The sequence below is a fragment of the Herpailurus yagouaroundi genome, unplaced genomic scaffold (assembly GCF_014898765.1).
Source record: "Herpailurus yagouaroundi ecotype Mexico unplaced genomic scaffold, PumYag 184, whole genome shotgun sequence".
NCBI classification, from domain to species: Eukaryota; Metazoa; Chordata; class Mammalia; order Carnivora; family Felidae; genus Herpailurus; species Herpailurus yagouaroundi.
Window position 1 is genome coordinate 4,361,492 of NW_024412415.1, and position 27,797 is coordinate 4,389,288.

Here is a 27,797-nt window from a genome sequence, read left to right on the forward strand (position 1 = left end):
GGCAGAGACAGAATCTTAAGTAGTCTCCACACTCAGCACAGAGCTCAACACAGGGCTTGATCCCATGACCCTGGGATCAAGACCTAAGCTGAAATCAAGAGTTAGACACTCAACTGACTGAGCGACCCAGGCACCCCAATCTGCTTTTTTTATACAATAAAGACACCAAACATTTTTCTGTCAATAAATCTATATCTATACCATCATGGAATATAATTTACTTAACCAAACACTAAACATCATAAATTCATTTTACTATAATAAGCAAAATATCAAAGAACATCCAGATACATAAATCTAAATACACTTGTTTGATGATTTTGTTGACATCAATTCCTAGATGTGGAATTATGGAATCAGAATGTTATGTAGATTTTGAATGCTTTGGCTCATATTGTAAAATCACCTCTCAATAAACTTGCATTAGAAGTTGCGGTATACACACACACACACACACACACACACACACACACACACACTGGTATAGTATTCAGCCATAAAAAACAATAAAGTTTTGCCATTTGCAACAACAACATGGATGGAACGAGAGAGTATAATGCTAAGTGAAATAAACCAGAAAAAGACCTATACCATATGATTTCACTCATATGTGGAATTTAAGAAACAAAACAGATGAACATAGAGGGAAAAAAGAGAGAGGCCAACCAAGAAACAGACTCTTAACTATAGACAACAAACCGAGGGCTGCTGGAGGGGAAATGGGTGAGGGGATGAGTTAAATGGCTGATGGGTATTAAGGAGGGCACTTGTGATAAGCACTGGGTGTTGTATGTCAGTGATTAATCACTAAACCCTACACCTGGAACTAATATTACACTGTATGTTAACTAACTCAATTTTAAATAAAAACTTGGAAGAAAAAAAAAGAAATGATTCTTCGGTTTTCTTGTCTAATGACTCCTAACTACAAATGTAAATATCCTTTAACATACGTAGGTCCCTTTCTTACTTTTCTCCCCCCACCTCTTTTTTTCCTTTCATTTATCCATTTCTTTAGAAAAATGAAGAGCAAAGCATCTTTTTGTTTTTCTTAAGTGCAAAAGCTTCCTTCATTTAACAGAAATTTACTAAATTTAATGATAAATTTAAATAATTTCTAACCTTTGCATTAATCCACCTCCAGAAGAAAGGACCACTCACCTTCAGAATTTTGGGATTCCATGTTGTCATTTCTATGCCTGTCATTTTGCTCCTGTTAGTGTCCATTAAGAACATTTTCCTAGGGAAAGTCAATGGATAGGCTGTAAATGATATTTCATTTTTTTCAGAAGGAAATGCATTTACTGTAAACATCCCAAATCTAGTTTTTGTCTACAGAGGCCACCAATTACTAATAAGTTGAGAATAGAATGATCCATAGTCTTGTCCTCAATTCACTAGTTCTTTTTAAAATTTTTTTTTTAACCTTTATTTATTTTTGAGACAGAGAGAGACACAGTATGAACGGGGAGGGGCAGAGAGAGAGGGAAACACAGAATCGGAAGCAGGCTCCAGGCTCTGAGCCATCAGCCCAGAGCCTGACGCAGGGCTCGAACTCGCGGACCGCGAGATCGTGACCTGAGCCAAAGTCGGATGCTTAACCGACTGAGCCACCCAGGCGCCCCTCACTAGTTCTTATTAATTATAGGTGCATCACCAGAACAGCAGCATGTATTCCAAAAGATATTTGTTTGACCATCACTCAAACTTTTAATCTCTATTTTTAAATGCATTTGATCCATTTTTGACAAAGATATATATTTTTAAATTTACTGAATTAAGAGATTTGAAAGGAAACCAAAATATTCCAACAAAAATACTTTTCTTAAGTGAAAGTTAGAATTTGGGGAATTTCTGACTAGAAAGTCAGAGATATCCCCCCTCAAAAGTGGCTACATAATATGAGCTAGAAAAAGCACATTGATAAGTTCCTGTCTTTTTCCTTCTTTCTTGATTAGTTTTTAATTTTAATTTTAGTTTCTATACATTATTATAGTTTCAGGTGTACAATATAGTAATTCAAAATTTCCATACAACACTCAGTGCTCATCGCAACAAGTACACTCTTTAATCCCTATCACCTCTTTCATCCATTCCCCCCACCCACCTCTCCTCTGGTAATCATTAGTTTGTCCTGTATAATTAAGAGTCTGTTTCTTGGTTTCTCTCTCTCTCTCTCTTTTCCCCTTAGCTCATTTGTTTTGTTTCTTAAATTCCACATATTAGTGAAATTGTATGGTTTTTGCCTTTCTCTGACTGACTTATTTCACTATTATACTCTAGCTCCATCTATGTTGTTGCAAATGACAAGACTTCATTCTTTTTTTTATGGCTGAATACTCTTCCATTGTATATACATACTATGTCTTCTTTATCCATTCACCAATCTATGGAGACTTGGGCTGCTTTCATATCCTGGCTAGTGTAAATAACGATGCTATAAATATAAGTGTGCATGATGTATCCTTTTGAATTAGTGTTTTTGTGTTTTCTTTAGTTATTTTAATACCATGATATTTCATGATAGGCATAGTAGCATCGATGATTTTTTTTGGCATTGATGCTTTTTAATGAGGATTTAAAGGTTTTTATGCATATAATTCTAATATATAATCATTATCATTGGTAATATTTTTTCTAGCCAAATGTCTTTCCAATGTAATGATGTAAACACCATTAGGTATATGTAATGTGTAAACACATGAGGAAAATAAGTTTCATTGAATTAGGGTAACTCAAGGCAAAATTGTGAACTAAGTGGGATTTATCCTAAGTATTTTCTTTCTTTATCTCTTTCTTTCTTTATCTTTCTTTCTTTATCTCTTTCTTTCTTTATCTTTCTTTATCTCTTTCTTTCTTTCTTTCTTTCTTTCTTTCTTTCTTTCTTTCTTTCTTTAAAAAAAAAAAGAGAGAGAGAAAGAGAAAGAGAATGAGCAGGGGAGGGGCAGAGAAAGAGGGAGAGAGAGAATCTTAAGCAAACTCCATGCCCAGTGTGGATGCTGCCACGGGGCTCGATCTCACCACTGTGAGATCATGAACTGAGCTGAAATCAAGAGTTGGATGCTTAACCAACTGAGCCACCCAGGTGCCCCTATCCTAGGTATTTTCTTAACTCCAATTTTTCTCATTTGAAAAATTGTTGAACGTACATAATATTCTAATCATTGTGATAGGAGTAAAAGAATAAGGTATTTCTCTAATCTTAAACAGTTCTCAGTTACCCAGGAAAAGTGAAAGAAAAGTGGCCTGGGTTAAAGAGACCTCTGCAAGGACAGAACTTGTGCAGAGATGGAATGCAGGGAAGAAAATGAATTTCAAGGATTCTGGTGGAATTTTTTATTCTTTTCACTGAATCTACTAACTCCAGGGACACAAGTCCATGTAGGTTCCCCTTTCATGGTGGATGAGGATCAGGACCTTACCATTTTCTTCTCCCTCTTCACAAGAAGTCTCTCCATTGTGGAAGGACACTAACACCTTTGTGTGAATATTTGACATTGGCTTAGAAGATACTGGACACGCTATCTTTCCTCTTCCCAAAGAGGCAGTGCCCAATGGAACAAATCTTTAATGGCAGAATTTCAGGCAACAGCAGCAACAACTTGTTCTGGAGATGTTTTGGGATCTTTCAAACTGTTCAGCATAGACAGCCATTTATTCTGGCCACAAATAAGCCTCACTGTAATTTCTAAATGAAATCATCTTAATAGAAAGCTTTTCTGAAGGAAAAAAAAGATAATATCCAATTGTGAGTGATAACTATGCCATGTGCAAGAATTTATTGTAATATTATTTGGAAATCTCAGTACAACTATAGCCCTCCACTAGTTGTTTACCTTGCTAAGTACAGATAAAAACCACTGACTTTGGTGATTCTCTGGGTAATATATATCCTGAGACACACTTGTGACAGTCAAGACAATAGAGTAACAGCTGGAGTGATTTAAGGCTGGAGTTCCTGACCCGTGAACTGTGGGCTGGCTGGCATGTGTCTTTCTTAACACACCTATAAGTTAAGATGCTTCCTGTTGTAGGTCATTGGGTCTGGTGCCAACAGATCTTCTGGTCCTGGCTTAGGCTTGTTTTACACATTATTGGGAATTAAACTTGTTGGTACCAGTTCCATCTTTTCCATTAGATGCTCATTAATAAAACTCTAGATGCTCATTATTCATCACATCATAACATACTGGATGACAGTTAATTCACCTAAAGTTTTCACATTTGATAACTTCTTCATTCATGCTAATTGGGTTACTTGGAATTTTCCATCAATCATGGCATCTCATGTTTTGGCTCTTCTGAAAGAACCCATTTGTGAGACATATATTATACCCCAGACATACGCAAGCAAAATTAAGTGTAGCATCTAATTTCAACTATAATTCATGTCTGCTTTGATTGAGTGGAGGGCACAACTTAGCCCCTCGACAGATTCTTTCTCAAAAGAGGAAAATAAGGCTAAGAGGCATTGCCTTTACCTCAGCCCACTTTACTCAAAACTCCATGGATTCATAGCGGCATGGGAAAAGATTTACATTCAAGGAGACTTTGAAGGAATATTTGCTGCAGGGAGCAGTGTGGGGAAAATGCTGAAGGTTCTGAGCATTTGGGGAACTGAGCTCTGACATGTTGCTTTAGGTAGCATTACAATTTTGTTCCTTGTGTTCCTTGTCTATAAGCCCCAACAGGTACAACTGATGTTCTCTTTGGATCACTCCAGCTCTTTAATATGATCAAAGTCTGTGGGTGGGAATTCTTGAGGTCTGAGGAAATGTGATGTTGATTTTCTCTACCTTGCTACAAATAGTTCCCCTTTCCATTCACCCACACTCTCCCTTTTAGAGAAACACTTTGCTCTTTTATTCAAAGCAACTGATTTCTCATTCTAACTTTCATCTGAAATTCATGCTCTGTGTCTTTTCTTGTGACGTTATTGAAAAAACAAAACACGGTAGGCTTGAAAAAAGTAAGAATGTTGGTGGTGTACATTTTGCTTTTCTTCTATTTGCTATTATCAGCAATGCTTACCACTTTGATACAGCATATTCCAATAAAAGAGAAACTCAGCAGAGGACATAGGCTCAGGCCGTCTTTGTCCACGACGCATGGTGAGTCATCTTAGCACAATGTGATTGGCTTACAACTACAGCAGTGTCTGCTCACTGGGCCGAATCAGCAGTCATCCGACTGGTTCGGGTATCTTCAAGGTCAAGTAAATAAGCCATTCCTACAGCTCCAAATTTCTCCTTATGCCAACATGCTGCCAGGAGACTAAGTAGGTCACAATCGGACCAGATAATAATTCATTTCAGGTTTCCAGGTTGCTAAGAGCCCCAGCGGCTTTCCTATGTATGGCCCACATTCTCTTCAATCTTGCTCAGCTATTTCCCTTCTGAGGTCTTGCTCTCAGATCTGCATATATTTACATGTTTTAGCCTGTAAGCTTTTTAGCTACAAATTATATAAAATAGAGGTCAGCCCTCTGCCAATATAATTTTTCCCCCATTTGCTTACTCTAAAAAATAAATAAAAACATGAATGGGAAGAATAAAGAAGTGAAGTCTTTCTATAGAGGTCTTTTAACTCTGACAGTCAAGACCACTGTTGTTTTAATAAATACTACTATCCAGAGTGCTGCATTTTATCTCCGACTTCCAAGGTGCTTTGCTCCAAGCTGATGTTTTACCTACTGTAAATAGAGGGGAAATGGTACTCCTCAAAAGTTAAAAGACTTATGATCCCTCCCAGGGAGGCCGGATCTTAAGACAATTTATAGACTTGGAAAAAATCTTCCGGACAGTCTTAATTAAGTCACCAGTAGTATGTACTGGAATTTGGCCGTTCTCGGCTTAGTTTTGTTCGTAAAGTTGCGATTAGTAAAAAATCATTGGGTCAGGCCTTTCCGCTTTGCAAGGTCATTGTGGTTCTTCACCCTGAAATCATATTTCTAGAATGAGTTTTTCTTTTGAACTTATGTTTGCTTTCATATTTTAATCTGTTTCTTAAGCGTTACTGCTATTTAATTTTCAACCTCCTTCAACATTTCTCAAACTTTCCAAGCACTTTTGGTTTTGTTTCCTTTTTAAAGCACACTATCAAATTATTGTTCATGGGTTTGGGAATAAAGAAGAAATACTACTAATTTATAAATTTGGCTATATTCCATCTCTTATACTTATGTGCTGCTGGCCTAAATGACACATTCGTGTACATTAGAAGAAGCTCTTCTTTCCTTAAAACATTTTCTTATTTGTCAGAACATGAGTTCTCATAAGTAAAGGAATCTACAGTGACTATGAATGGTTCTCCCTGGAGGTGGTCAACGCACAGTCTGTACCACTGTACGCAGGAGACATGAAGAGTCTTTAACTTTACCTAAACATTGTTGCCCTAATCATTGCTGTATACTTTCACTGAGGGAATACCATCTTTATAGATAGACTCTGACTGCTGAAACTTGAAGCTGAACTGGAAGTTCAATGGAGATAGTGTTGCACCAATGATTAAAATGGTTGTTAGCTGTGGTAAGAAAAATGGCTCCTTCTCTTAGGATTGTAATGCAAAGCTCCTTTATCCACAGAACAACACCAGAGGCATGAAACCAATCTTTTCTGAAGAGATTGCCTCCAGAAAAAACAAAACTCTGATGTTAAACAGAGAAGTCTGTAACATAAATCATGCACTGTAGTGCATGATTATTGGGCACATTATAATCTGCGTATGTACAGTATTTTAAAATACATCTGATGATTAATAAATCATCTACGCGTAATGACATATGGATATCAGAAAAATGGTTCTCTGAGTGCTGTTAAAAACTGCAGAGTAGAATATTGGCGTGTTTCCAAGACTCGATTCACATGCTGTTTCCAAAATCTAAACAACAATGGATCAAATGTTTACCTGGATTAATGGTTTAAGGTAATTATTCTATTAATTCTCAGAAGACCATAATGCAAGTTAAAGATTATGATTACATTTAATGCCATTTTAGCGATAGCCTATTAATGTTCATCTTTTACTTTCTGAACAAAGTATACAAATGGAACCCCATTGCCTAGACTAGAGGGTAAAGTCCAAACTCTTTTGCAAGGCATGCAACAGAAGTTCCCTGGCCAAGTTTACTGTCTAGGCTTTTGTTGGTGTACGTGGATGGGTGAGGGGCTTGGACTCTTTCCTGAGTAGGGGCCTTCAGCGTCTGTCCCATGATCATGGGTAAAAGGACAAAAGGGAGCTAACATTTGTGTCTCAGATGAAGGTGTGCTCCGGGATAGATGCAGTGCTTCAGAACTGGATCTGAAGGGAAATGTCTGCCATGGAGATGAGGTTAAATGAAGAGTGTGGTGCTGGGGGCAGCACCTGAAGAAATTTCTGAAGAATGAAACAGTTTGTGGGTAGCGTGCATTTATGTTTTTGGACCCTTAGCTTTTACAGCTCTTTCTTCAATAATTCAAACATTCACTACATTCCAGTTGTAACAATGATTACTTTTCCCTCTACTTTGAAAGTTTTTCCCATACCTTCCACCTTTCAAATATGTTCTTTAAAAACCAACTCAAGCCTCTACTTCTTTTTCTTTCTCTGGACCTCATACAAACTTTGATAGTAGCATGTATCCTAAGACATTGTGATTATTTATTTGAAGCCTATTTCTTCTTACAGACTATTAGCTCACTGAGGTCAGGGCAATATTTTCTTTAATTTTTCTCTCCATGGATGGAAACTAAGGTACTTTCAGTAGTTTGTGGAATAAAGAAAGAAAAGTTATTACTGAGATTTATATCCTGCTCTTACACATACAAAATAGTCCCCTTCACATCATCAAGCCCCAGGTATTTATAAGCACTTTTCAGGTGCCAATGACTCATATTTGTAGGTGTTCTGGGGGGGGGGGTTGGTGGGATTCAATGGCTTGTATATGAGACAAAGGCTTTATTATTGATGAATTTACAATGCAGTTTGAGAATCAAGATATATATATATATATATATATATATATATATATATATATATATACTTATGAAATCAGCAGGAAAAATACAAGGTAGAGTAAAACATATGCTGGCTTCTTTGTTACAGACCAAGCTCATCATGAGTAAATACCTCAAATGAGGAATATATGTATGGTTTGAAATAACTCCTTCTAGGAACTCCCTTACTATTAAAGCCTTTCTCGTGGAGTAGACAAAGAAATGAAAGATCCTCGTCATGAAAGAAGAACTTTGTCATGTTAACGCTGGAATGAGGGTTTGAGTACTTGACAAGATGGAAGTTGAAGTCACTTACAACCCTGAGGTTCCTCATCACTATGCAGCAATAACCCCATTGGGATGAACGGAGACATTGCTTCAGGAAGAGGGAGAACACGATAACGTCTGTCTGAGAAAATGTTTCAGTCACCAGGATCTGGGGCTCCTGAAGAACAAGCTACTGGACAGTGGGACTGCCTTCTGATTTCCTCTCCTTTCATTTTGTTTGGGACAGTAGTGTTAGAAAACTTTCTAACTAAGATGAAGTTTTCCAAACATACTCTTTTCTTCTTAATGTTCATGATAGCCTCGGGGCTATTTTCATTCTTCCTCTTCTCAAATGGATTGTGTAAACAAACGTTCCACTGGTTCTTACCAGGAAGGCTAAATTGCTAACCAGAAATCCCGCAGCCTTCAGCAAGCCGTTGCTAAGCGGTGTCACTAGGACAGAGCGCTTTAGTCATTATTTTGTAGCTAATGTAAACCCATATGAAAATCAATTTGTTTCTATGACCACCTAGAGATATGCTAACTTAGCCCAATAGTGGGTTTTTGTTTTGTTTTGCTCACGGATACTTTCCAAGAAGGTTAGCCTAAAAGGCTGGGAGTGGGGGTGGGAGAGCATTATGCAGTCATAGCATTGGGATACCTATCATTTTCTTTTGACTTCTATTTCACAGAAATAAGGGCTGAGAAAGCCAGCACATGACGAAAGAGCACTTTCTAAGGCAAACGTTTTAGTTCAGCATCATATGGCATCACTCAGATCCAATGCCATTTGCTGAAATGGTGTGTGTACTTACAGTTCTTCCTAAGTATGGTAATTAAAGAGGGAAGAGCCATTTACTTCTTTCCTTTGATTTTTAAAGTTGAATTTTTATTGTGTGAGCAGAAAAATGAGAAAATATATGAGCAAAATTTTTTCCCCTTCTTTCCTTTTGTACTCTCTCCAGTATTTAGCCCAGCCATTTACTTCATTTCCAGATTATCAGTACACATAAACCCATTAAGGAAATATGCCTGAAGCAAACACATACCATACAGACTTAAACAAAAATGCAAATGCAGTTTAGAGACTTGGTTAGCCAATAAATTACAACCTGTTTTGACAAAGAAATTTATGGTTTTGTTAAAATACCCTTATATATATCCTTATATACACTCTGACTCTTGTTGATGGATATTTCTCCAGAATGTCATTTTCTGTCAAAGCTCTCTTTAGCCAGTAATTATTGCTGACAACAATCTAGGCCCTAGCACTGTTTGCGGTCACCTCTGGCTGCTAAGAGGAGCAATCTAGACCCCAGCGCACTACAGTTAAATTAAATTATCATAGAGATGCAATATATGCTGCCACACTACCCTAGCCGTGCACCCCGAATTGAAAAAAGATTGATAGACTACAGGAATGAATCAACAAATAACTATGTGGGTGGTACCCTAAGATATTTACTTCTGCAAACATTGATATAGATAAATGGAATGTGGCTTAAAGATCGTGTTCTCCTGAAAAAGAAAGGGTAGTTTGTTTGTTTTCCACTATAACTATCAGCTATCAAGTGATAATGACAATGTGTTCATGTTTCCCATATATGGGTCCATATATTTGGTGTAAGACTCCCCTCCATGTAACTAACATTAAGTCCTATGTAACGCTGTATGTCAACTATCCTTCAATAATAACTAAAAAATCATCATAGGATAAGGTCATAGGCTCTGTGTGTTTGAGACTGACTGTCTCACTTTGGGAAAATGCTGCAGAAATGACCTATTGGGAAGGTGACCAAATAATACAAGCCTTTGCTTTACCCTGGAATATGGATCTGCATCTATGCAAAAGAAAGGACACAGTTGTAAAATACACTGGGATGTGTCTATAATTATAACCGCTGTTTAATGTAATGAATTGTAAGAAGTAATTCCATGACAGCACTGATACTTTACTGTTGGGTAGATAAAACATAAAAATAACTTTAGTCTGGGAGACCAAAAACCAAATTAAAGAAGCTGCTCATTTAACATTTAACTCTTCACAGGCATATATAGTTTTCATGCAAGACTCAAAAGCAACGGGGTGTATAAGAAACAATCATTTCTTTTAAGAAGATCCAGAAGATGAGGCTGGCAAATGAAGCAATCAGAGAAAAATATAAAACAGGAAACTTTAGCCATATAAATCTCTGAAATATATGGACAACTATTTTGTGTTTATATTTGAGATTATTTCTAAGTCCTCAGATGATCAGGACATTTTAAGACACAGTAGAGTATGATATACATACTGTTTTCAAGAAATTCATCCAGATGGTAAAAGATGGTAGGTAATGATAATCATAAAACTGGACTGCAAAAGTTCTTAAAAGCTCGGATAAATGAATTAAATCACACCATCCTGAAATAGGTGTGTATCTTGTAGAGGCAGTAAGAGAAGTATATATGTAAAGAGAATAAAGTGAGACATGCATAGATTTTCATTATGTGTTAGTCTTAACAGTGTGTTTCTCTATCTTTTCTGTTAAAAAATATAAGATCTGATATGATGATAAATTATAAAATGCTATGTATCGCCTCATCTCTATTTACATCCCTATTAGCATATAAATTTTTGCTGTGGACAAATAAATCAAACATCAACAGCAGATTTGTGTCAAAACAGCTTTATAAAAAGGGTGCTGGTACTTTTGGCTAATAAAAATAGCCACAGTTAACATTACCTCCAAAAGATATGACATCTTCATGCTCAACAATATCAGTTATTAATCACTTTTATCATTGGGAAAGAAAATCTTTTCAAGTGGAAAAATATATTGCAATAGAGTAGATTCGATATGAATGCCCTAAATTACTGGTAACCAACTCGTATACTTAATACAATTGAACTAAAAAGGGCTTCACCATTATCCAATCTAATTCCTTCATCTTACAGTTAAGAAAAATGAAGCCCATTCATTCACTCAACAAATATTTATTGAGCGTCCACCAAGTGCTAGTCATGTTCTGGGCGTTGGGGGATGGAGCTACGAACAAGATGCACGAGGACCTTTCTCCAAGGAGTATGCAGGGCTGATTGGAAAGTCTTCTTTGAGGATATAGTATTTAAGCTGATAGATGAATGATAAGAAGAAGCCAGTTGGCAAAGATGGAGAAGAGCATTCTAGGCAGAGGTACTAATTAATGAAAAGTTGTAGTGCATTAATAAGCCATGAATGAATGACAAACAGGGGAGGGGAAAAAGCTCATTGTGGCTTGTGCATAATGAAAAGAGGACCATAAAAGAAGAGAGAGATAGGCAGGGACAGGCATCATGCGAGCTTTGCAAGCCAGTGTAGAAAATTTGGATTTTTTTTTTCTGATGCTAACTATTGGAAGGTTTTTAAATGGGAGGGTGATGTGGTATGATTATACAGTGAAAGGATAGGATGATTGTGGTGTGGAGAATGTATGAAGGGAGAAAAGAACAGAAGAAAAGTGACCAGATAGAATGCCACGGCAAGGCAGGCATGGTGGTTTAGGCCATGCTGGTAACAGTGGAGAAAGAATTGTTTACGTGTGAAATTTGTTTTGGAGCAGAATCATCAAGGCTAGATGAAAAATTGGATGCTGAGGGTAAACAAAATGTAGAAATCAAGGATGACACCTAGAATTTTAGCCTGAGTTGCTGAGGAGATGGTGGTGTTACTTATTGAATTGGGAAAGACAGAGGGAAGAGAGTCTTGGGCTTACTTTTGGTACGGGGGTCATGGGTTTGATATGGCTAATAGATACCCATGTGGAAATGTCAGATAGGCAGTAAGATGTTAAAAGTCTAGCTTATGGATGCTGTTTAAATCCATGTGACTGAGTGAATTCAACAAGCAGAAAGCATGTGTATACACAGAAGAAGCGAGGGCTTAAGGTATGGTAGAGGATGAATACATAGATAGTAAAGCGGTCTGAAAAGGAGAATTAGTGTCCCACTGGGAAAAGTAGGAGATCATGATATTATGGAAGCCAGAAAAAAAATGTTTCAAGAAGATGGAAATTATTACTATGATAAATACTGCAGATAATCAGGTAACATATGACCAGAAAGGTAAGAATTGTCTTTGGCTACAAAGACAAATGTTGGTTTGTCCAAGATCACCCAGACAGAAAGTGCACAAAATTATCTGTGGTTTTCTGTTCTCCTCCACAAAAAGTTGAAGGCTGCGTCTTAACATTTGAGGACTTCTTCATGTTAGCTGTATATTATGACTGCCCCCATATCATTGGGATATTGAATGAATAAGGTTTTATATTAGCTTACCTTTGATACTTTTATCAATTGAAGTTTTACATTGCATGCTCTCACAATTCAATATATGTTTCCTTCAAAGTATGAAAAGAACCCAAATGCCCACATCTGCTTTAAAGCTGGGAATGATTGAAGCAAAGTAACAGTGGTAAAATCTTCCATTGGTAGTTGTTATATACTAAGTAACTAATGAGATCTCAAAATATAAATTATGATTCAGGGATTCTATTACCTCCTTTGGATTCAGGCAGAACAATTCTCTCAAAAAACAGGTACTTCTGGAGCTCTCAGACATAAGTTGGGGATCTTTCGAAGGCAAAGAGGAGGCATACATGGGCTTGTTGTCTCCTGGAAGACTAGCCAGAATCACTGAAGCCTAAAAAAGAGAGAATCTTACCTGCAATTTTCCTGTTCTATGCTAGTCAAAAATGATGAAAAACTGTCAGTGCTAAAAACATCAAAATGATTCAGAAAATCTCCATGTTAATTCTTATACTAAGGACAAGAGTAAAGTGAATATACTGTAGTTACTTTGTCAAAAATGCAGCTTCATCCGGAGATCTGAAAACACATCCGATTCTGGTGACACCTAGGAGAACCATCGCATATGCTTTAGGCTCCAAAACCTTAATATCTGTAATCTGACTTAGGATAAATTTAGTTTTCTTGCGAAGACTTTTAAATTACTTATTTATTTTTAAAATATTGTATTCACTGCAGGTGTACAAAATTGTGATCCCACAATCATCTGCATTAACAAGCACTCACCACGAGAAGTGTATTTAGTTTCAGATAGAACTAAGTAGCTCTCGGTCCCCATGGAAGTTTCATTACTTTATCCTTAAAATGGTTTACGATCCTTCAAATGGATTTAGATGAGGGTACGTATGTAAAGGTCTTTCCCCAACATCTGGTATACAGTAAATGTGAAATAAATGGTAACTATTATTTTTAAACTTTTTATATTCTTATGGGAAGGCAGTCTCACTCAAGGTAAATTTCACATCACTAGAGAACAGACGTAAACACAGATGGTCATTACCTGTGATGTTGTAGAGAGGAATTCATGCACTGGGTGGATGGTTTCTAAATCCCCTCCATTCAAATGTACAGTGATGTTATGACTTTGTCTTCTACTCAGTATCGTCACCACTGTCCTGTGAACTTGAGGAGAAGACAGAAAATTGAAGGCATGATTTGAAAACAATTCCTGTATCTCCCTTATTTAATAAAGTGTGGGTTTGAAAACAGGAACAAAGTAGCAGGTCCCATGTGCAGTGTCATTATCTACATACTCATAGAAGTCCCTCGCTAGTTATTTTCTTCTATGTGTTTTCAAACTTTTCTTCCTGGGCAACACTCTGTGATTATGATCCAGATACCCGATGTTTGAATCCGTGTTTCCTGTCTCCATTTTACATCTGGACAGACAGAGGGATGAGTCCATGGGCTGACACAGAGGGAGAAGGGCAGATGAGGGAAAAGGAGAGATGTAGTAAGTAAGAGCCGGAAGAGAAAAAAATGGAAGTGAGGTCAAACTCGTGAAATAAGCTACTTCCAGAATTAGAATTAGCATGCATGGACCTCTAGTTCCATAGCTCCAAACTACCCTGGCTACTTTCTACATTTCAACATACTAATTTACATTTCTCAAATTTAATTTACATTTGCATGACATTTAATGGGCGACTTGTACCAAATGACCATTTGACTGTGCAAGCACATAGGACTCATTCATACGTATATTGAGGTACAGTTTCAAAGTTTTGAATAACACAAAGGATTTTCTGGAGGGTTGCCTACGGAGGTGAGAATAACAGACACAGAACTAGCTTCGCCCTGGCAGGAAAGCAGCAATTCTAACCCAGTTGGTAAATGGCAAAATTGTAGCCTTCTGGGGGAGACCTGTTACAATATGCAGGTTCTCATCACCCTCATTTAGAAGCCTCTTGCTGCTGATGAATCAAGAGGTACATGACAGAGAACGAGGCCCTGTGATGGGGAAAAAGGGTGATAAGTTTTTCATATTTGTTTTGCAAGAGATAAAATGAAAGCCCAGAAAATGAGGGATTTGTGATCACTGAAGGCTAAAGTTGTTTGTTATCCTGAGATTAGACAGACATTTAAATATTAGCTTTCATACTCAGTATACCCAGATCCTTGAACTGGAAACCCTGGTTATATTTGGAGACGAAGGGGTAATTTTCTCAGCATCTTTCACTGAATTGTTTGGAACAATAACAGAATGAGCCCCACCTTTGCCAGGTAGACGACTATTTATTTGGCTTTGTATGCTGGTAAAACAAACGTATGTGATTTAGAATACCAGGAGCCATCTGCTCAGAACAATGTGGACCATGCACCAACCGGATTCTTTCCAGAAGGAATTTGGGGCAAATCTAATAAAATACCTATAATTCAGGGTCAACAGCCTTTTTTGGGGTTCTTCCTCCTCCCTTTCATCTTTGAGAAAAGAATGATGTACAGGCTGTATGATAGGTACAAAGAGATACAAAGCAGGATGTTGTGATTGAAATGGTAAACTATATTATAATAACTTGCAATAATGCATTATGCAGATTTGAAAAAATATATGTAATTTAAACCAAACATGTATGGTCAAAAATTGTATTGCTTGATAAAAACAGACTTTTCCCTTAAGTAATGAGTCTAGAGGATGTATTTACAGGGCTATCAAAACAATCAGCAACATCATAAGGCATAACATTTGTTTGCCTTCTCAGGAAAGTAACTGTGCAGGCTTATGGATCATCTAAATTAGACTTTACTATTTTGATGTCCTTGCCATTTGTTCTTTTAAATTTCCAGCCTAAGGGGTATATTCTCCTATCAATGTGCATGTGTAAGTCCCATTAAGGCTAATAGGAATTTCGTGCCTGAATCCAAAGAAAAATCTACCTCTAGGATGGCATTTTGCACATGTAACACACAAGAAAAATAACTTTAAAAAATCCATTTCTCTTTATCCAAAGTGCATAAAACAATTATATTAATTATAAGTACAACATAAAGTACTTGCTTGTGGAATTTTAGATCCATTTAATAAATTTGCAATTTTATGCAATTCTCTCACTCAAAATTGCTTTCCTCAGATATGCTTTACGTTGTCTCAGGCTTTGAAGAACCTCGTGACGGATAGAAACCAAGAGATATAGGAGAGGTGGGAGTACATTTCTCAACACGGTCTTCATTTATTTATATTCTGCAGCACACGCACTCATGATGTTTCAAACTTATTTCCACCAGATTCAAAATAAAACCTGGAACACAAAACAGCTTGCCCATATTTTCTTGTTTAAGGCTCTATCTCCTGAGCTTTCCTTTGTATCTCAGTTTCTAACCACGTAAGAAATTTTCAGGCAAGAGTAGGTATTCAAATGAGATGTTAATTTAAAAAATGGTTACCTCCTTCTGTTTATTTTGGTAGAAAGGAAATATTGGTTCTTGGAGTTGCATTAAAACCCAGATAAAAACCAGGTTTTATCTTTATACATCTTTCGGGAAAGAAAATTCTACCTCAAGAAATTTCTTTAACAAAGAGAACATTATTTCAGACTCTAACATTTCTGTCTGCCGATTATCATTAGTCATAAGCTAAGCCCTGCACTAAATGTCTAGTGAGCACAGATAATGTTCATTTTGTCTGGAAGACAGGTTGCCGCCTGTCAAGGAGCGATGGAATAAATGACAGGTTTTGACTCTGTGCCTTGCAGGCATATTAGGCTAAGAAATCGCCAACATGATGAAAAATTATTTTGTCAAAAATTTGTAGGTCACCCATCATTGTCTAATGTATTCTGTGATTAATTGCTAGCATAGATCAGCATTATGTCTTTCCAGTGAATCGCTTAATTGTTGCCTGCTTCATGCTCTTAATGTAATGATGAGGCATCTGCTCCTTTCGCATGTGCTTTTAAATGCCAGCTTTTGCATCCAGGTTACGGGGTTGGTAATACTCAACTTAAAGAACTAGTTCAAATTAAAACTTCGGGTCCGCCATCTCTTCTTGCTTTTTATGGGAGTGTGCGCGAAAGGCTGAGTGTTAGTGTTAATGTATGTAGATTTTATTTCTGATGAGTGATTATTTGACTGCTCATTTTACGAAGATTTATGGTGTGCTTTCTATCTCCTGACTGCAGTGCTACTCTTATCTTTAATAAAGGAGATGAGGACATTAATCAGCCATTGTCAGGGCTCCTGACTAAGACATTAAATGTACTGTATGGGATAGGTAAACACGCTCCAGATCCTTCTCTACTCCACTAGATCAGGCAAAAAAACACTCATTATATTTATCATAATTTCACATCTGCTGTTTTTGAAGCAATGTACCATGAGGCCATAAACTGTATTACAACTGTGCATAAATTCAACTGATTTGTGGCTGGAGTAACTAATTCCTAAAGTACATTTTAGAAAAACAAGCAGTGAGCCCTGAAATTGCAATTCCATAAAGGCACTAAATTACTGACTGCAGAATCAAAAATTTGCTTGATGTGATTCTGCAGTGACCATTTTATAAAAAGTGACAGTACGCCTGTGATTGAGTCAATAAAATAAGGACGAGTGAGCTGTACACTCACACAAGATTAAAGAGAAAGGGAATGACAGAGGACAGACTCATGGTGTACAAATAGGGAAAGCAGAATGTCTCCCCCAAAATGGCTTGAGGATGCAACTATTAATAGCAGCAGTATTGATTTGTCAGTAATCTTTTCATTATTTTGGAAGCGAAAGAAAAAAATGTAACGTCTCTCTTTTATTCATTTCACAGCATAATTGGGAACGTACACAGTATTTAATGAAATGGATTTAGGAATAATTTTTAATTGTGGCATTAGTTATTGATTTAGGCACACCAAAATATTTTCCAAAATTACAATGGAGAATTATTTATGGGTTATTTGTCTTCTTGTTTTCTAGAGTGTGTATCCAAGCAATCTCTTTGTTAGGGCTTCCAGCCATGTTTGGATAGAAAATGTGTGTGTGTGTGTGTGTGTGTGTGTGTGTGTGTGTGTGTGTTTACGGAAGGAGGAATGGAGTGTATATTTCCATGTGTGTTTTTACCTTTATGGGTGTATTCAACTTCGTTTTTTTTTTACAAACTTCCTCTGTACCTGAACTTGCTATAATGTCTTCTCCAAAAGAGAAAGGAGAATAGGGACTGATCTTTCATACAGGACAAGTAAAACCTGAAACACCATTGTTTTGGAAGGCAGAATACACTTGACATTTGTTAACATGCAAACCAAAGGCAGGCCTGACACTTGGAATCCTGAATAGAGGTGTGAGCCCACACATGAAACTTGCTAAGGGCGGCAACCATGTATATTCTACCGAATGTAGGATGTGATTATGTGATTATTTATTGACTGGAAAAAGCAATTTAAGAGAAAAATAAATGGAACTGGGGTTTCAATGCTTGGGTTTCTCAAGATATCCATCGCCTTCCACCAATTATTTCATGCATTTCTTCTGCTGCTGAGGCTAGAAGTGCCACAGAGGTGCTTTCCTTTCATTTGACTATGATACATACACATTCTTTGTTTAATATTATGTGTCTGAAAGCTCTCTCTGGTCTATTGTGGGCAATTACTTGCTACCTAGGGCAAATTGTGGAGGGCATTTATACAGGACATATTTTAGGGTAATATAATCCCAATTGATTTTATTTGCAGAAGAATATATATGCCATGTTTTGTCCCTTTCCATGACCACTCTTCGGGTCAACTTTTATAACCACAAATCTGAAGCTGGCACATGGAATACTGCTCTATTCTTTACTCATAATATCAAGTCAAAAATGGTTGTGTTCATAAGGCATTGCATAGTTTCTATCTAATGGTATCAATCTGTGCATCACAGAGCGTTTCTTTTCCTGACATTATTACTTTACTGAAATTAAGCTTGAAACAATCTGATGTCAGATACTGTATATCTACTTTTATTGCCAGCCTTTCTGAGCCCACCATATTGCCAGGACTGCATCTCATTTTAGATGGGTTTAACCAGATATATATTCTCAAGTTTATTGAGAGTTGGATAGATTACATTTCCCATTCTCAAAGAGCAGGCTGGTCCTTTCAGTGCATTTTATAGAACAAATGTAAATTCCCATGCTGCAGTTGACAAAAATTCATGGTTCTTTTCTTAGTGTCAAAAATAAATCCAGCATAGCATTGGAGATGAGTAAGTGTGGTAGAGTGGGGCAGGCTTCAGTTCACCCTTTCTGATTTAGCAGCAGTTCCGATGTACTTGAGAAATCTGTAAAAGTTCAATTATTATGGTCTAGGCAAAGAGATCTGCTCGCACAACAGAGCTACTGTACTTGAGAATGAATTGTAAGGACTCAATGAAATGAAAAGCACTTTCTGAGCACAGCAAACCCCTTCACTTCCCATCTCCTCTCCCTGCCTTCCTTCCCCATCTACTTGTATCTTTTGCATGAAGCTTTTCTGAAGGCTTTCACTGTAATTAAAATAAAACACAAGCATAAAAGATTGCCGAATCGCTCCATTAAAATGCAATAAAAATTAGTCTTTTATTACTTTTGGGAATTTAGATATTTAGGAGGTTCGGGGTAAGCAAAGAATAGCTATCAAATAAATTTATTAGCAGCTTGACTTGATCAGTTTGTCAAGATGGCTTACATATGTATGTCTTAGAAGGAAAGGCAGATTTGTATGAAAAGGTGTTTTATAGCTAAGGGTAAACCAAACATACTGAATCATGGAAAAAAATGCTCTCTCAAATTCCATGTACTTTATCAACACAGCACACAGCTCAGATTGCAGACTGTCTGCTTAAATGCCAAGAGCATGTCCTTCTAAACAAACAGCATCTCTTTCTGTGTTTACATTCATTGATTTGATTCTTTTCTGGTCAAAGCGAGGAGTTGCCCCTAACTATCCATCAAAAATTGGTGTTGCTTTTAGGGGAAAAAAAACGAAGAAAAAAAAAAAATGAAGAGAATTCTGTGGAAAGAATGTAGCCTGACTACTACAAGAGTCAGTCCAGGTATGTCTGCTCTTAACATTCTTCTTTTGTCATGTCCTTCTGCTGTCCCAAGGCTTGAGCAATTAGGGGATTGGTGCAACCGGGAGGAGTTAAGACCTGCATAATTCCCAGCAGGGGGTATGTGACCAGTCTTTCTTAAGGAGGAAGGTCTGGTTCCTTATAGTCCCATTTACTCTCATGTTTTTCCTAATTAGCAGATCATAAATAAGGTGGGGCCTTGTGGAACCACCGGGTGTCAGTGAGGTAAGGACAGCCTTTGGCTACCAGGAGAAGACACATCTGGATACACACACACACACATACACACGCCCGCGCGTGCAAAACACATAAAACAATTATACAGATATGGTGTATTGTTACTACTTTATAATCATCCACCTATCATATTCACAGTGTGATTGTAAAATAAATTAAAAATACAAAAGGAAAAATTATCTCAAGTTCATAAATTTGAATGAGAGGTAACCTTCTCAGTAGTGCAAAATAAAATTACAGATCCTAGTCACAAGACATTGTTGGGTCTTGTGAAAATTAATCATCGATGAACATATATTTGCCCTAATTGAGGACCATATCTTACATTCTCAAGGAAATTCAGATGATAAATATTTTTGGAGTATTCATTGTATACCAGGAACAATCCAAAGCACCACGAACTTGTCAAATCCCACCCGTGATCACACTACCCAAGGTGAAAATAATTAAAATCCAGGGTGAAATTGTTCTGTTTTAAAGCTATATATAAAAGAAGCTGTTATGACAGCACAATCAATGGAACTTTAAATTATACTAGTGTGGAAAGAAGCTATGAAATTAGTAGCAATACTTAAATATGCCATGGTTACATCCATTTGTTTATTCATTTACTCATTGAACAAATCTGTGTGAAACACTGATTATGTCCATCACTGGATTAGGCTCTGAAGCAGCAACAGTGACCCAGACTAAACCCATGCCCCTCCACTGCTCACAGGGAGGCTGGAATAAATATGCACCCAACCGATCATTTATGAGGGCAACTAAGCTGGGCCTGATGAGTCAGAGAAGGCCTCCTAGAGGAAATGACTCACATCATGAACAAAGAGCAGTTGGCCAAGTGAAGAATGGAGCCCAGAGACAGAGAGAGAGAGAGGTCCCTGAAAGAGGGTTTCCAGTTGAGGTAACAGGGTGTATGAAATCCAGGATGTGAGGGAGAGAATGGTCTACCCTAGGAAGTAGGAGTTCAGTCTCCCAGAAATGCAGGTTGAAGTTGGGAGGAGAGAGCAAACAGGTCATTCAGGGTCTCAAGAGCCAAGAATCTGGATATATTCCATAGGGCAATCAGAAACTTTCAAAGGACTTTATTTTATTTTTTATTTTTTTTAATGTTTATTTATTTTTGAGACAGAGACAGAGTGTGAGCAGGGGAGGGGAAGAGAGAGAGAGGGAGACACAGAATCTGAAACAGGCTCCAGGCTCTGAGCTGTCGGCACAGAGCCCGGTACGGGGCTTGAACCCACGAACTGTGAGATCATGACCTGAGCTGAAGTCGGACGCTCAACTGACTGAGCCACCCAGGCGCCTATCAAAGGACTTTAAATAAGCAAGGAGATATAGTAGGATATTTATTTTAGAAAAACTACTTTATGGGATGCCTGGGTGGCTCGGTCAGTTAAGCATTTGACTTCTGCTCAGGTCATGATCTCACGGTTGGTGAGTTAGAACCCCGCGTAGGGCTCTGCGCCGACAGCTCAGAGCCTGGAGCCTGCTTCAGATTCTGTGTCTCCCTCTCTCTCTGCCCCTCCCCTGCTCACACTCTGTCTCTCTCTTTCTCAACAATAAATACACATTTAAAAAATGTAATAAAAAGAAAAATTATTTTGGTTGTAGTTGAGAGGAGGAGTCCCCAAATTCTTTTATCCTACACCCCATCAGTAAAGCTTTTTGGAGAACTTATTTCTAACATATGATACGAATATTTATTTCTTTATTTATAAATAATATACAGTTCCCACTGTGCTATTACATTTATTTTTAAAACATACAAAATGAAAGATTTAATGGAATGAACTAATTTTGAAGTGCATTTTTAAAAGTTTTAAAACAATATTTCCTTTTTGAATCTCACCAGTGCCTCTGCTTTATTTTTTTTTTAAGGTTTATTTATTTTTGACAGAGAGAGAGAGACAGAGCGTGAGTAGGGGAGGGGCAGAGAGAGGGAGACACAGAATCCAAAGCAGGCTCCAGGCTCCGAGCTGTCAGCACAGAGCCCGATGCGGGGCTCAAACTCACAGACTGAGAGATCATGACCTGAGCCGAAGTAGGACGCTCAATCGATTGAGCCACCCAGGCGCCCCAACCAGTGCCTCTGCTTTAAAACTGTAGATGTTTGTTTTCATGCAGTGGGTGTTTAGTTTTGATATGTGTCACTGGTTATCACTGTAAGATTTTCATCATGTATCATTATTGCAGTAAGACCCCTGATAATCTTATTTAAAATTATAAGCCCTTCCTTGGCATTCCCCGTCTCCTTTCCCTGCTTCTTTTGTCTCACGTTACCTTTGAATACTCTACATAATTTGTTTCTTTAGGTTATTATACACCTCCCCTTCTTCCCATGAGTGCAAGAATTTGTCTTTTTGTTCACCACCATCTCCTGGACCTAGAATAGTGCTCAACCCACTGGAGGTGCTCAGGAAATATTTGTCACGTGAACAGGGTGAAGGTCATTATTAGTAATTGTGAATGTATATCTAAACCTCAAATAGTCTTCCTGATAATTTAAAAACTTTTTTGCCTGAATTTTTGTTAGACCAATTTAGGCCATCATTATTTTTGTAGCATGAACAGTGAAGCACTCAATCAGGAGTAAGTGAAGGAGTTGCATGAGCTTACACGACCAGCTCTTCTGCAGGAATCTTTCCAAATCATGTGGCCATCCTTTGAGGATCCGTTTAGTGAAAATGAGACAACGTGATCTGGAAGCCCATCTAACTGGGGAGATACAAAGGATATGTACTGGGATTGGCTGGACCAGGCGAACGCACAAGGGATTGTGCATTGTTACCTCGCTCAGTCTATTCTTGTGCTGCAACTCATGTCTGAATGAGGTTGTCAGGGTCAAATTCTATATTGTTTCAATGATGATGAATTTTCTCATTTTTAGATAAAAATAAATATAAGTAGACTTTCTCATGTGTTCTCTCAGCTCAGTGCCTCACCCTAAACACTTTGAAGACATCTAGGAAAGGGAATGAATTCCGGAGGGCCTGGCTGAGTGTAGCAGAGTGGTTAGGAAGTGGTCCTGGCTTCCTTCCAGTCATCCAGCTTCACCTGAGGAAGTCCATGTGGACAGGCTCTGAGGTTTTCAGCTTGGAAAGATTCAACTGTTTTTGGGAAATATATTTTCTGCTATGCCTATTTTTTTAAATTTTTTTTGAATGCCAATTTATTTTTGAGAGAAAGAGAGACACAGCATGAGCAGGGGAGGGGCAGAGAGAGAAGAAGACACAGAATCTGAAGCAGGCTCCAGATTTTAATGTTGTCGGCATTACTGAGCTGTCGGCACAGAGCCCGACACGGCGCTCAAACTCAGGAACTGCAAGATCATGACCTAAGCTGAAGTCCAACACTTAACTGACTGAGTCACCCAGGCGCCTCTGCTATGCTTATTTTTCAAAAAAATTGAACAAACTGAGGCCAACTCCTCCCCTCCCATATTATACCATATTGTCAATGGGTGAAACACCAAGATATTAAATGATAGTAATATGATATGATAGATATGATAGTAATCATTTTTAGGATTGCCTGTTGTTAACTGTCTCTGCTTAACTGAAAACAGAACCCAAATAAGTAGACTGAAGCTATAGTTAGGGCCCAGTTATGTGTATGGGGATTTACTGATAGTGACTATTTTAAAGTTAGAATGTGGGTGTTGTTTTAAGTTTATTTATTTTGAGAGAGAGAGAGAGATGAGGAGCAGCGAGAGAGGGAGAGAAAGAACCCCAAGCAGGCTCCACCCTGTCAGTGCAGAGCCGGATGCGGGACTCAAACTCATGAACCATGAGATCACGACCTGAGCCGAAATCAAGAACCAGATGCTTAACCAACTGACCCACCCAAGTGCCCCTAGAATGTGTTTTTAATAATTCCCATGCCCATATTTGTGATCTGTGAAGAATGATACCTGGTGTCCTGCTTAGCACAGCATTTCGTCGGGTCCTTTCAGGAATTTGAGTCAAGGAGAAACTGATTTTGTTGTATTAAAAGTTGTACCCAGGGGCGCCTGGGTGGCGCAGTCGGTTAAGCGTCCGACTTCAGCTCAGGTCACGATCTCGCGGTCCGTGAGTTCGAGCCCCGGGTCAGGCTCTGGGCTGATGGCTCAGAGCCTGGAGCCTGTTTCAGATTCTGTGTCTCCCTCTCTCTCTGCCCCACCCCCGTTCATGCTCTGTCTCTCTCTGTCCCAAAAGTAAATAAACGTTGAAAAAAAAAAATTAAAAAAAAAAAAAAGTTGTACCGAGCCTGGTGTCTTAATTCACTTCAACTGCTTAAAGTACAATTGATAGTCTAAAGTGGTTGATACTACTTTTTTAAATTGCTTGTATTACCTATTTTTTTTAAACCACAATTTATTGCTGCTATTGGGACTGATCCTATAGCATTCATTCCAAGTAAACAGTAAACAGCCTAATTTCAGCTGATGTGGACCATGCTCAACAGAAAAAACAGTGCTGGGAAGGAATATTTCTAAAATTGTGACTTAATATTAAATTTTTTAATATTTTAATAATTCAGCAGGAATTGACCAATTTGTAGCTTACCTCTTATATGGGTTGTATGTGAAAGCCAGAGTTAGCTGCCCTGTATTTCTTGAAATAACGTTCTTGTATCCTTAGAGACTGATGCCAGGTCCCTGAACAGACTTGCTGTTGGTTCCTTAATCCAACTCCACACAGAAGGATAGTTTTAATGGCTTGTTAAAGTCCCTTGTCGCCTTGAGACTCAATTACTCAACTTTAGGGACTATAATCTAATTAAATCATTTCAATAAGAAATCATGATTTTCATCTAAATTTTAATTTAATCTACTCTAATGAATTATACTGAGGTGATTATAGTATCCTTTCAACTTCACCAGTAAAGGCATCTCTGCGTTCACAAAGCAGGGCAAGACCCTTATATGCGGCTTGGTTCTTTCAAAGTTGAAGCCACTCACTTGCCTAGTCTTCTCTCTCCAAGTGCCTTTCCATGCTATGTTTGTCCATTTTGTAAGTTAATGGCGCCCATATATGCATAAAATGGGACTAGTACACTGAACTTTGTACAAAGTGAATATGAGATGGTATCTCAAGTATGTGCCAAGGGATCTGGACAGCACAGAGCCAAAGCACCCATTTTGGCCATTTTGGCTATAATACTGACCACCCCAGCTGTATGCAGACGTCTGGAGTCTGAAGAACAAACTGCCTCAGGATTCCATTTATATCATTCAGATAGGTACGATCTTGGGCAACATTTAACATGAATTTGGTTCTAAAAACTTCCAATATAGTGTTATAAATCACAAATCCAAAAGGCAAAGGAGACAGAAACAAAGAAGCAAAAACCTGAAGCTCCTAATTTCCCAAACAAGGTATAATCCTGTATGTTTTTGTGATTTCTAGCATCTTCCTCTTGTGAGAAGAGCTACTTTTAGAACTTGCACCTAAATTTCAGAAAGAAAAAAAAATCCATTAATCAAATGCTAATTAGCATGTATCATTAAATGTTATAGAGTGAGACAGGAAGCCCACCTCCTTATAAATGGCTCATTCCGTTTTTCCTAAACTGTCAGGTAGTTGGCCATTTCTCTCTCTCTCTGATTCAGTTCTTTGCTGTGCAGACTGCAAAATATAATAACTTCTAAGCAGTGTGTAAAACAAAGTGCTCAATTCACTTTATTAAAATATCCAATAATAATTGATTTAAAGGCAATAAAATGTGTTCATTAGAGGGTTTATATTCAAGAAATATTGAAAGTATACCTAAAACTGTCACTTTTATTGTGAATGAACAGGATAATATAATTTGAAAAGAGTGTGATCATACTAAAGATTTGTCCTGCAGCATTATCTGATAGCTCGTAAAGTGCTGAAATTTAATATGATGCTTTCAGTCAGTTTAATTGAAATTTAATTGCCACTTTGGGCAGAAGGTTTAGATCTGATCAATAAAATATTAAAGATTTTGTGCTTTCGCTTGGAACAGCTCCTTTAGCGATGCATCAAGAGGACCCTATATTTTCGGAAATATTTGTTTGTTATAGTTCACACAGCACTCAATATCACTTTCTAATCTGAAAGTTTTAATGTGCTGTGCAGACAAATAGTGGAAATAATAAAGCAATAGTTGATCCATTTAATTACAACACGATGAAAGAAATAACGGTCACCTTCAGATTCATGAGAAAGGCATTAATGTAAAAGAGCAATAAATATTTTGAAATGTCAAACCTCAGAAAGACAGAGTCCAACTTGAGCTGGGTTGTAAATCAGACTGAGGGAAGGACCTTGAAAAAAAGATGGTTCTTTGGTATTTTAGAAATAATTACTAATACAAAAAGGGTAATGATGAAACTATAAATTACATTAAAAAGGGCCATTAGAGGAGGATTAGTTTATAAAGCTGAGAGATGGTTCTTAAAATTGTCCTGCTGGTTATTTCTACTTTTCATTTTATTCAGGAACCCCCTGCTCAATTATCTGATTATTAATAAACTAATTGATCACTACTTTGCAGTTCAAATACTAAAGTTAAGTTACCTTTCTCCTTTTGGGGACTCCCATGGGACTTTCACATTATTTATATTTTAGGTAGGGGGACAGTTGGAGATATTGTAAGATATACGAACAGTGAACTGGAGACTGACTTTAAGCTAAGCAACATTTCTATTAATGTGTCTTAAAATTAAAAGTTCTTTCAGATCATTATATTCCAAAGATGACCCTGATATTTGTGTCATTATATTCTTTTCTTAATGTCCTTTTTTTACCTACAGAACACTTCAAAAGCTCCATGTTCAAGCACCTATATTTCTTTTTCTTTCTTTCTTTCTTTCTTTCTTTCTTTCTTTCTTTCTTTCTTTCTTTCTTTCTTTCTTTCTTTCTTTCTTTCTCTTTCTTTCTTTCTTTCTTTCTTTCTTTCTTTCTTTCTTTTTCTTTCTTTCTTCTCAAGTTAGCTAACACACTGTAGTCTTGGCTTCAGGAGTAGATAACAATGATTCATCACTTACATATTATACCCAGTGCTCATCCCAACAAGAGGCACATATATTTCTTTACTCACCAGTCTTCTATGACAGTCAAAGTTTAATATCACAGCACATTGTTTTATTAGGTTCAGTACATCTCTAAAGAAATAAGTATATTTTCTGTTTACAATAATATTGAAACAAGCCTAATTATCTCCAACAACCATAACCACTCTTCTTTTTCTTCTCCAGCCATCTCTGTCCCAGATTTCCCTTGGTTAACTGCATGCGATGTCCATAGTTTTTAGTCTTACAATCTTATTTAAATAGACAACCTATTTTCTTCTGAAGAGGACATATTTTTTTTCCCCATGACCAGTCAAAAATTGTTATTTTGTGACATCTAGATACTGGACATATTCTAGGGCCTGTGAACACAGAAATGCCTATAAAAAACATTCCTAGCTTCAAGAAACTTATGATCTACTGGGGGGAAAAGACAATAAACACACACAAAAAATAAAATAATTTCAAATCCTGGCAAATACTATGAGGAAGATAATATAGGTTAACATGAGAGAGGTAAGTAGTGTGTGTGTGTGTGTACATGAGCAGCTTTAGCTCCTTCTCTGAGGAGGTGACATCTAGGTTAACAGTGAATGATGCTAAGGACTCAGCCTTTTAAACATTTAGTGGACCACTTTCCAGTCAAAGGAAAGACAGGCATGAGGCTGATTTCAGGGTATATAAAGAATACCAGTGTGGCACCCTTGTAGTAACCAAGGGAGAGATTAAAAGAAAATCAGAGAGGCAGTCAGGGACCTGGTCGTACGGGTCACGTAGAGTCTTGCAGGCCATAGTGATAAGTTTTTATTTTTACTTAAATATAATGGAAAGGCGTGGGAAGGACTTAAGACAAGGCAAGCAGGTAGTGATGGAGTATGTATATGTGTGTGTAGGGGCTGGAGATGAGTGACATAAAATGAATTATGCTTTGAATAGCTCACTCACGGCTTTGTGGAGG

At 37.5% G+C, this 27,797-nt stretch overlaps 1 long non-coding RNA gene across 1 annotated transcript in view; it reads right to left on the minus strand.

The window, feature by feature from the left end:
- The window catches only part of LOC121041474 (uncharacterized), a 50,037-nt gene extending 24,865 nt beyond the window's left edge, over positions 1 to 25,172 (minus strand). Inside the window, exons 1-6 of the long non-coding RNA XR_005795757.1 lie at positions 24,366 to 25,172; positions 13,568 to 13,689; positions 13,294 to 13,435; positions 13,057 to 13,114; positions 5,832 to 5,936; positions 1,162 to 1,240 (exon numbers count right to left, since the gene is read on the minus strand). This is a non-coding gene — a long non-coding RNA (uncharacterized LOC121041474). The remainder of the gene's footprint in view (positions 1 to 1,161; positions 1,241 to 5,831; positions 5,937 to 13,056; positions 13,115 to 13,293; positions 13,436 to 13,567; positions 13,690 to 24,365) is intronic.
- Between the last annotated feature and the right edge of the window lie 2,625 nt (positions 25,173 to 27,797).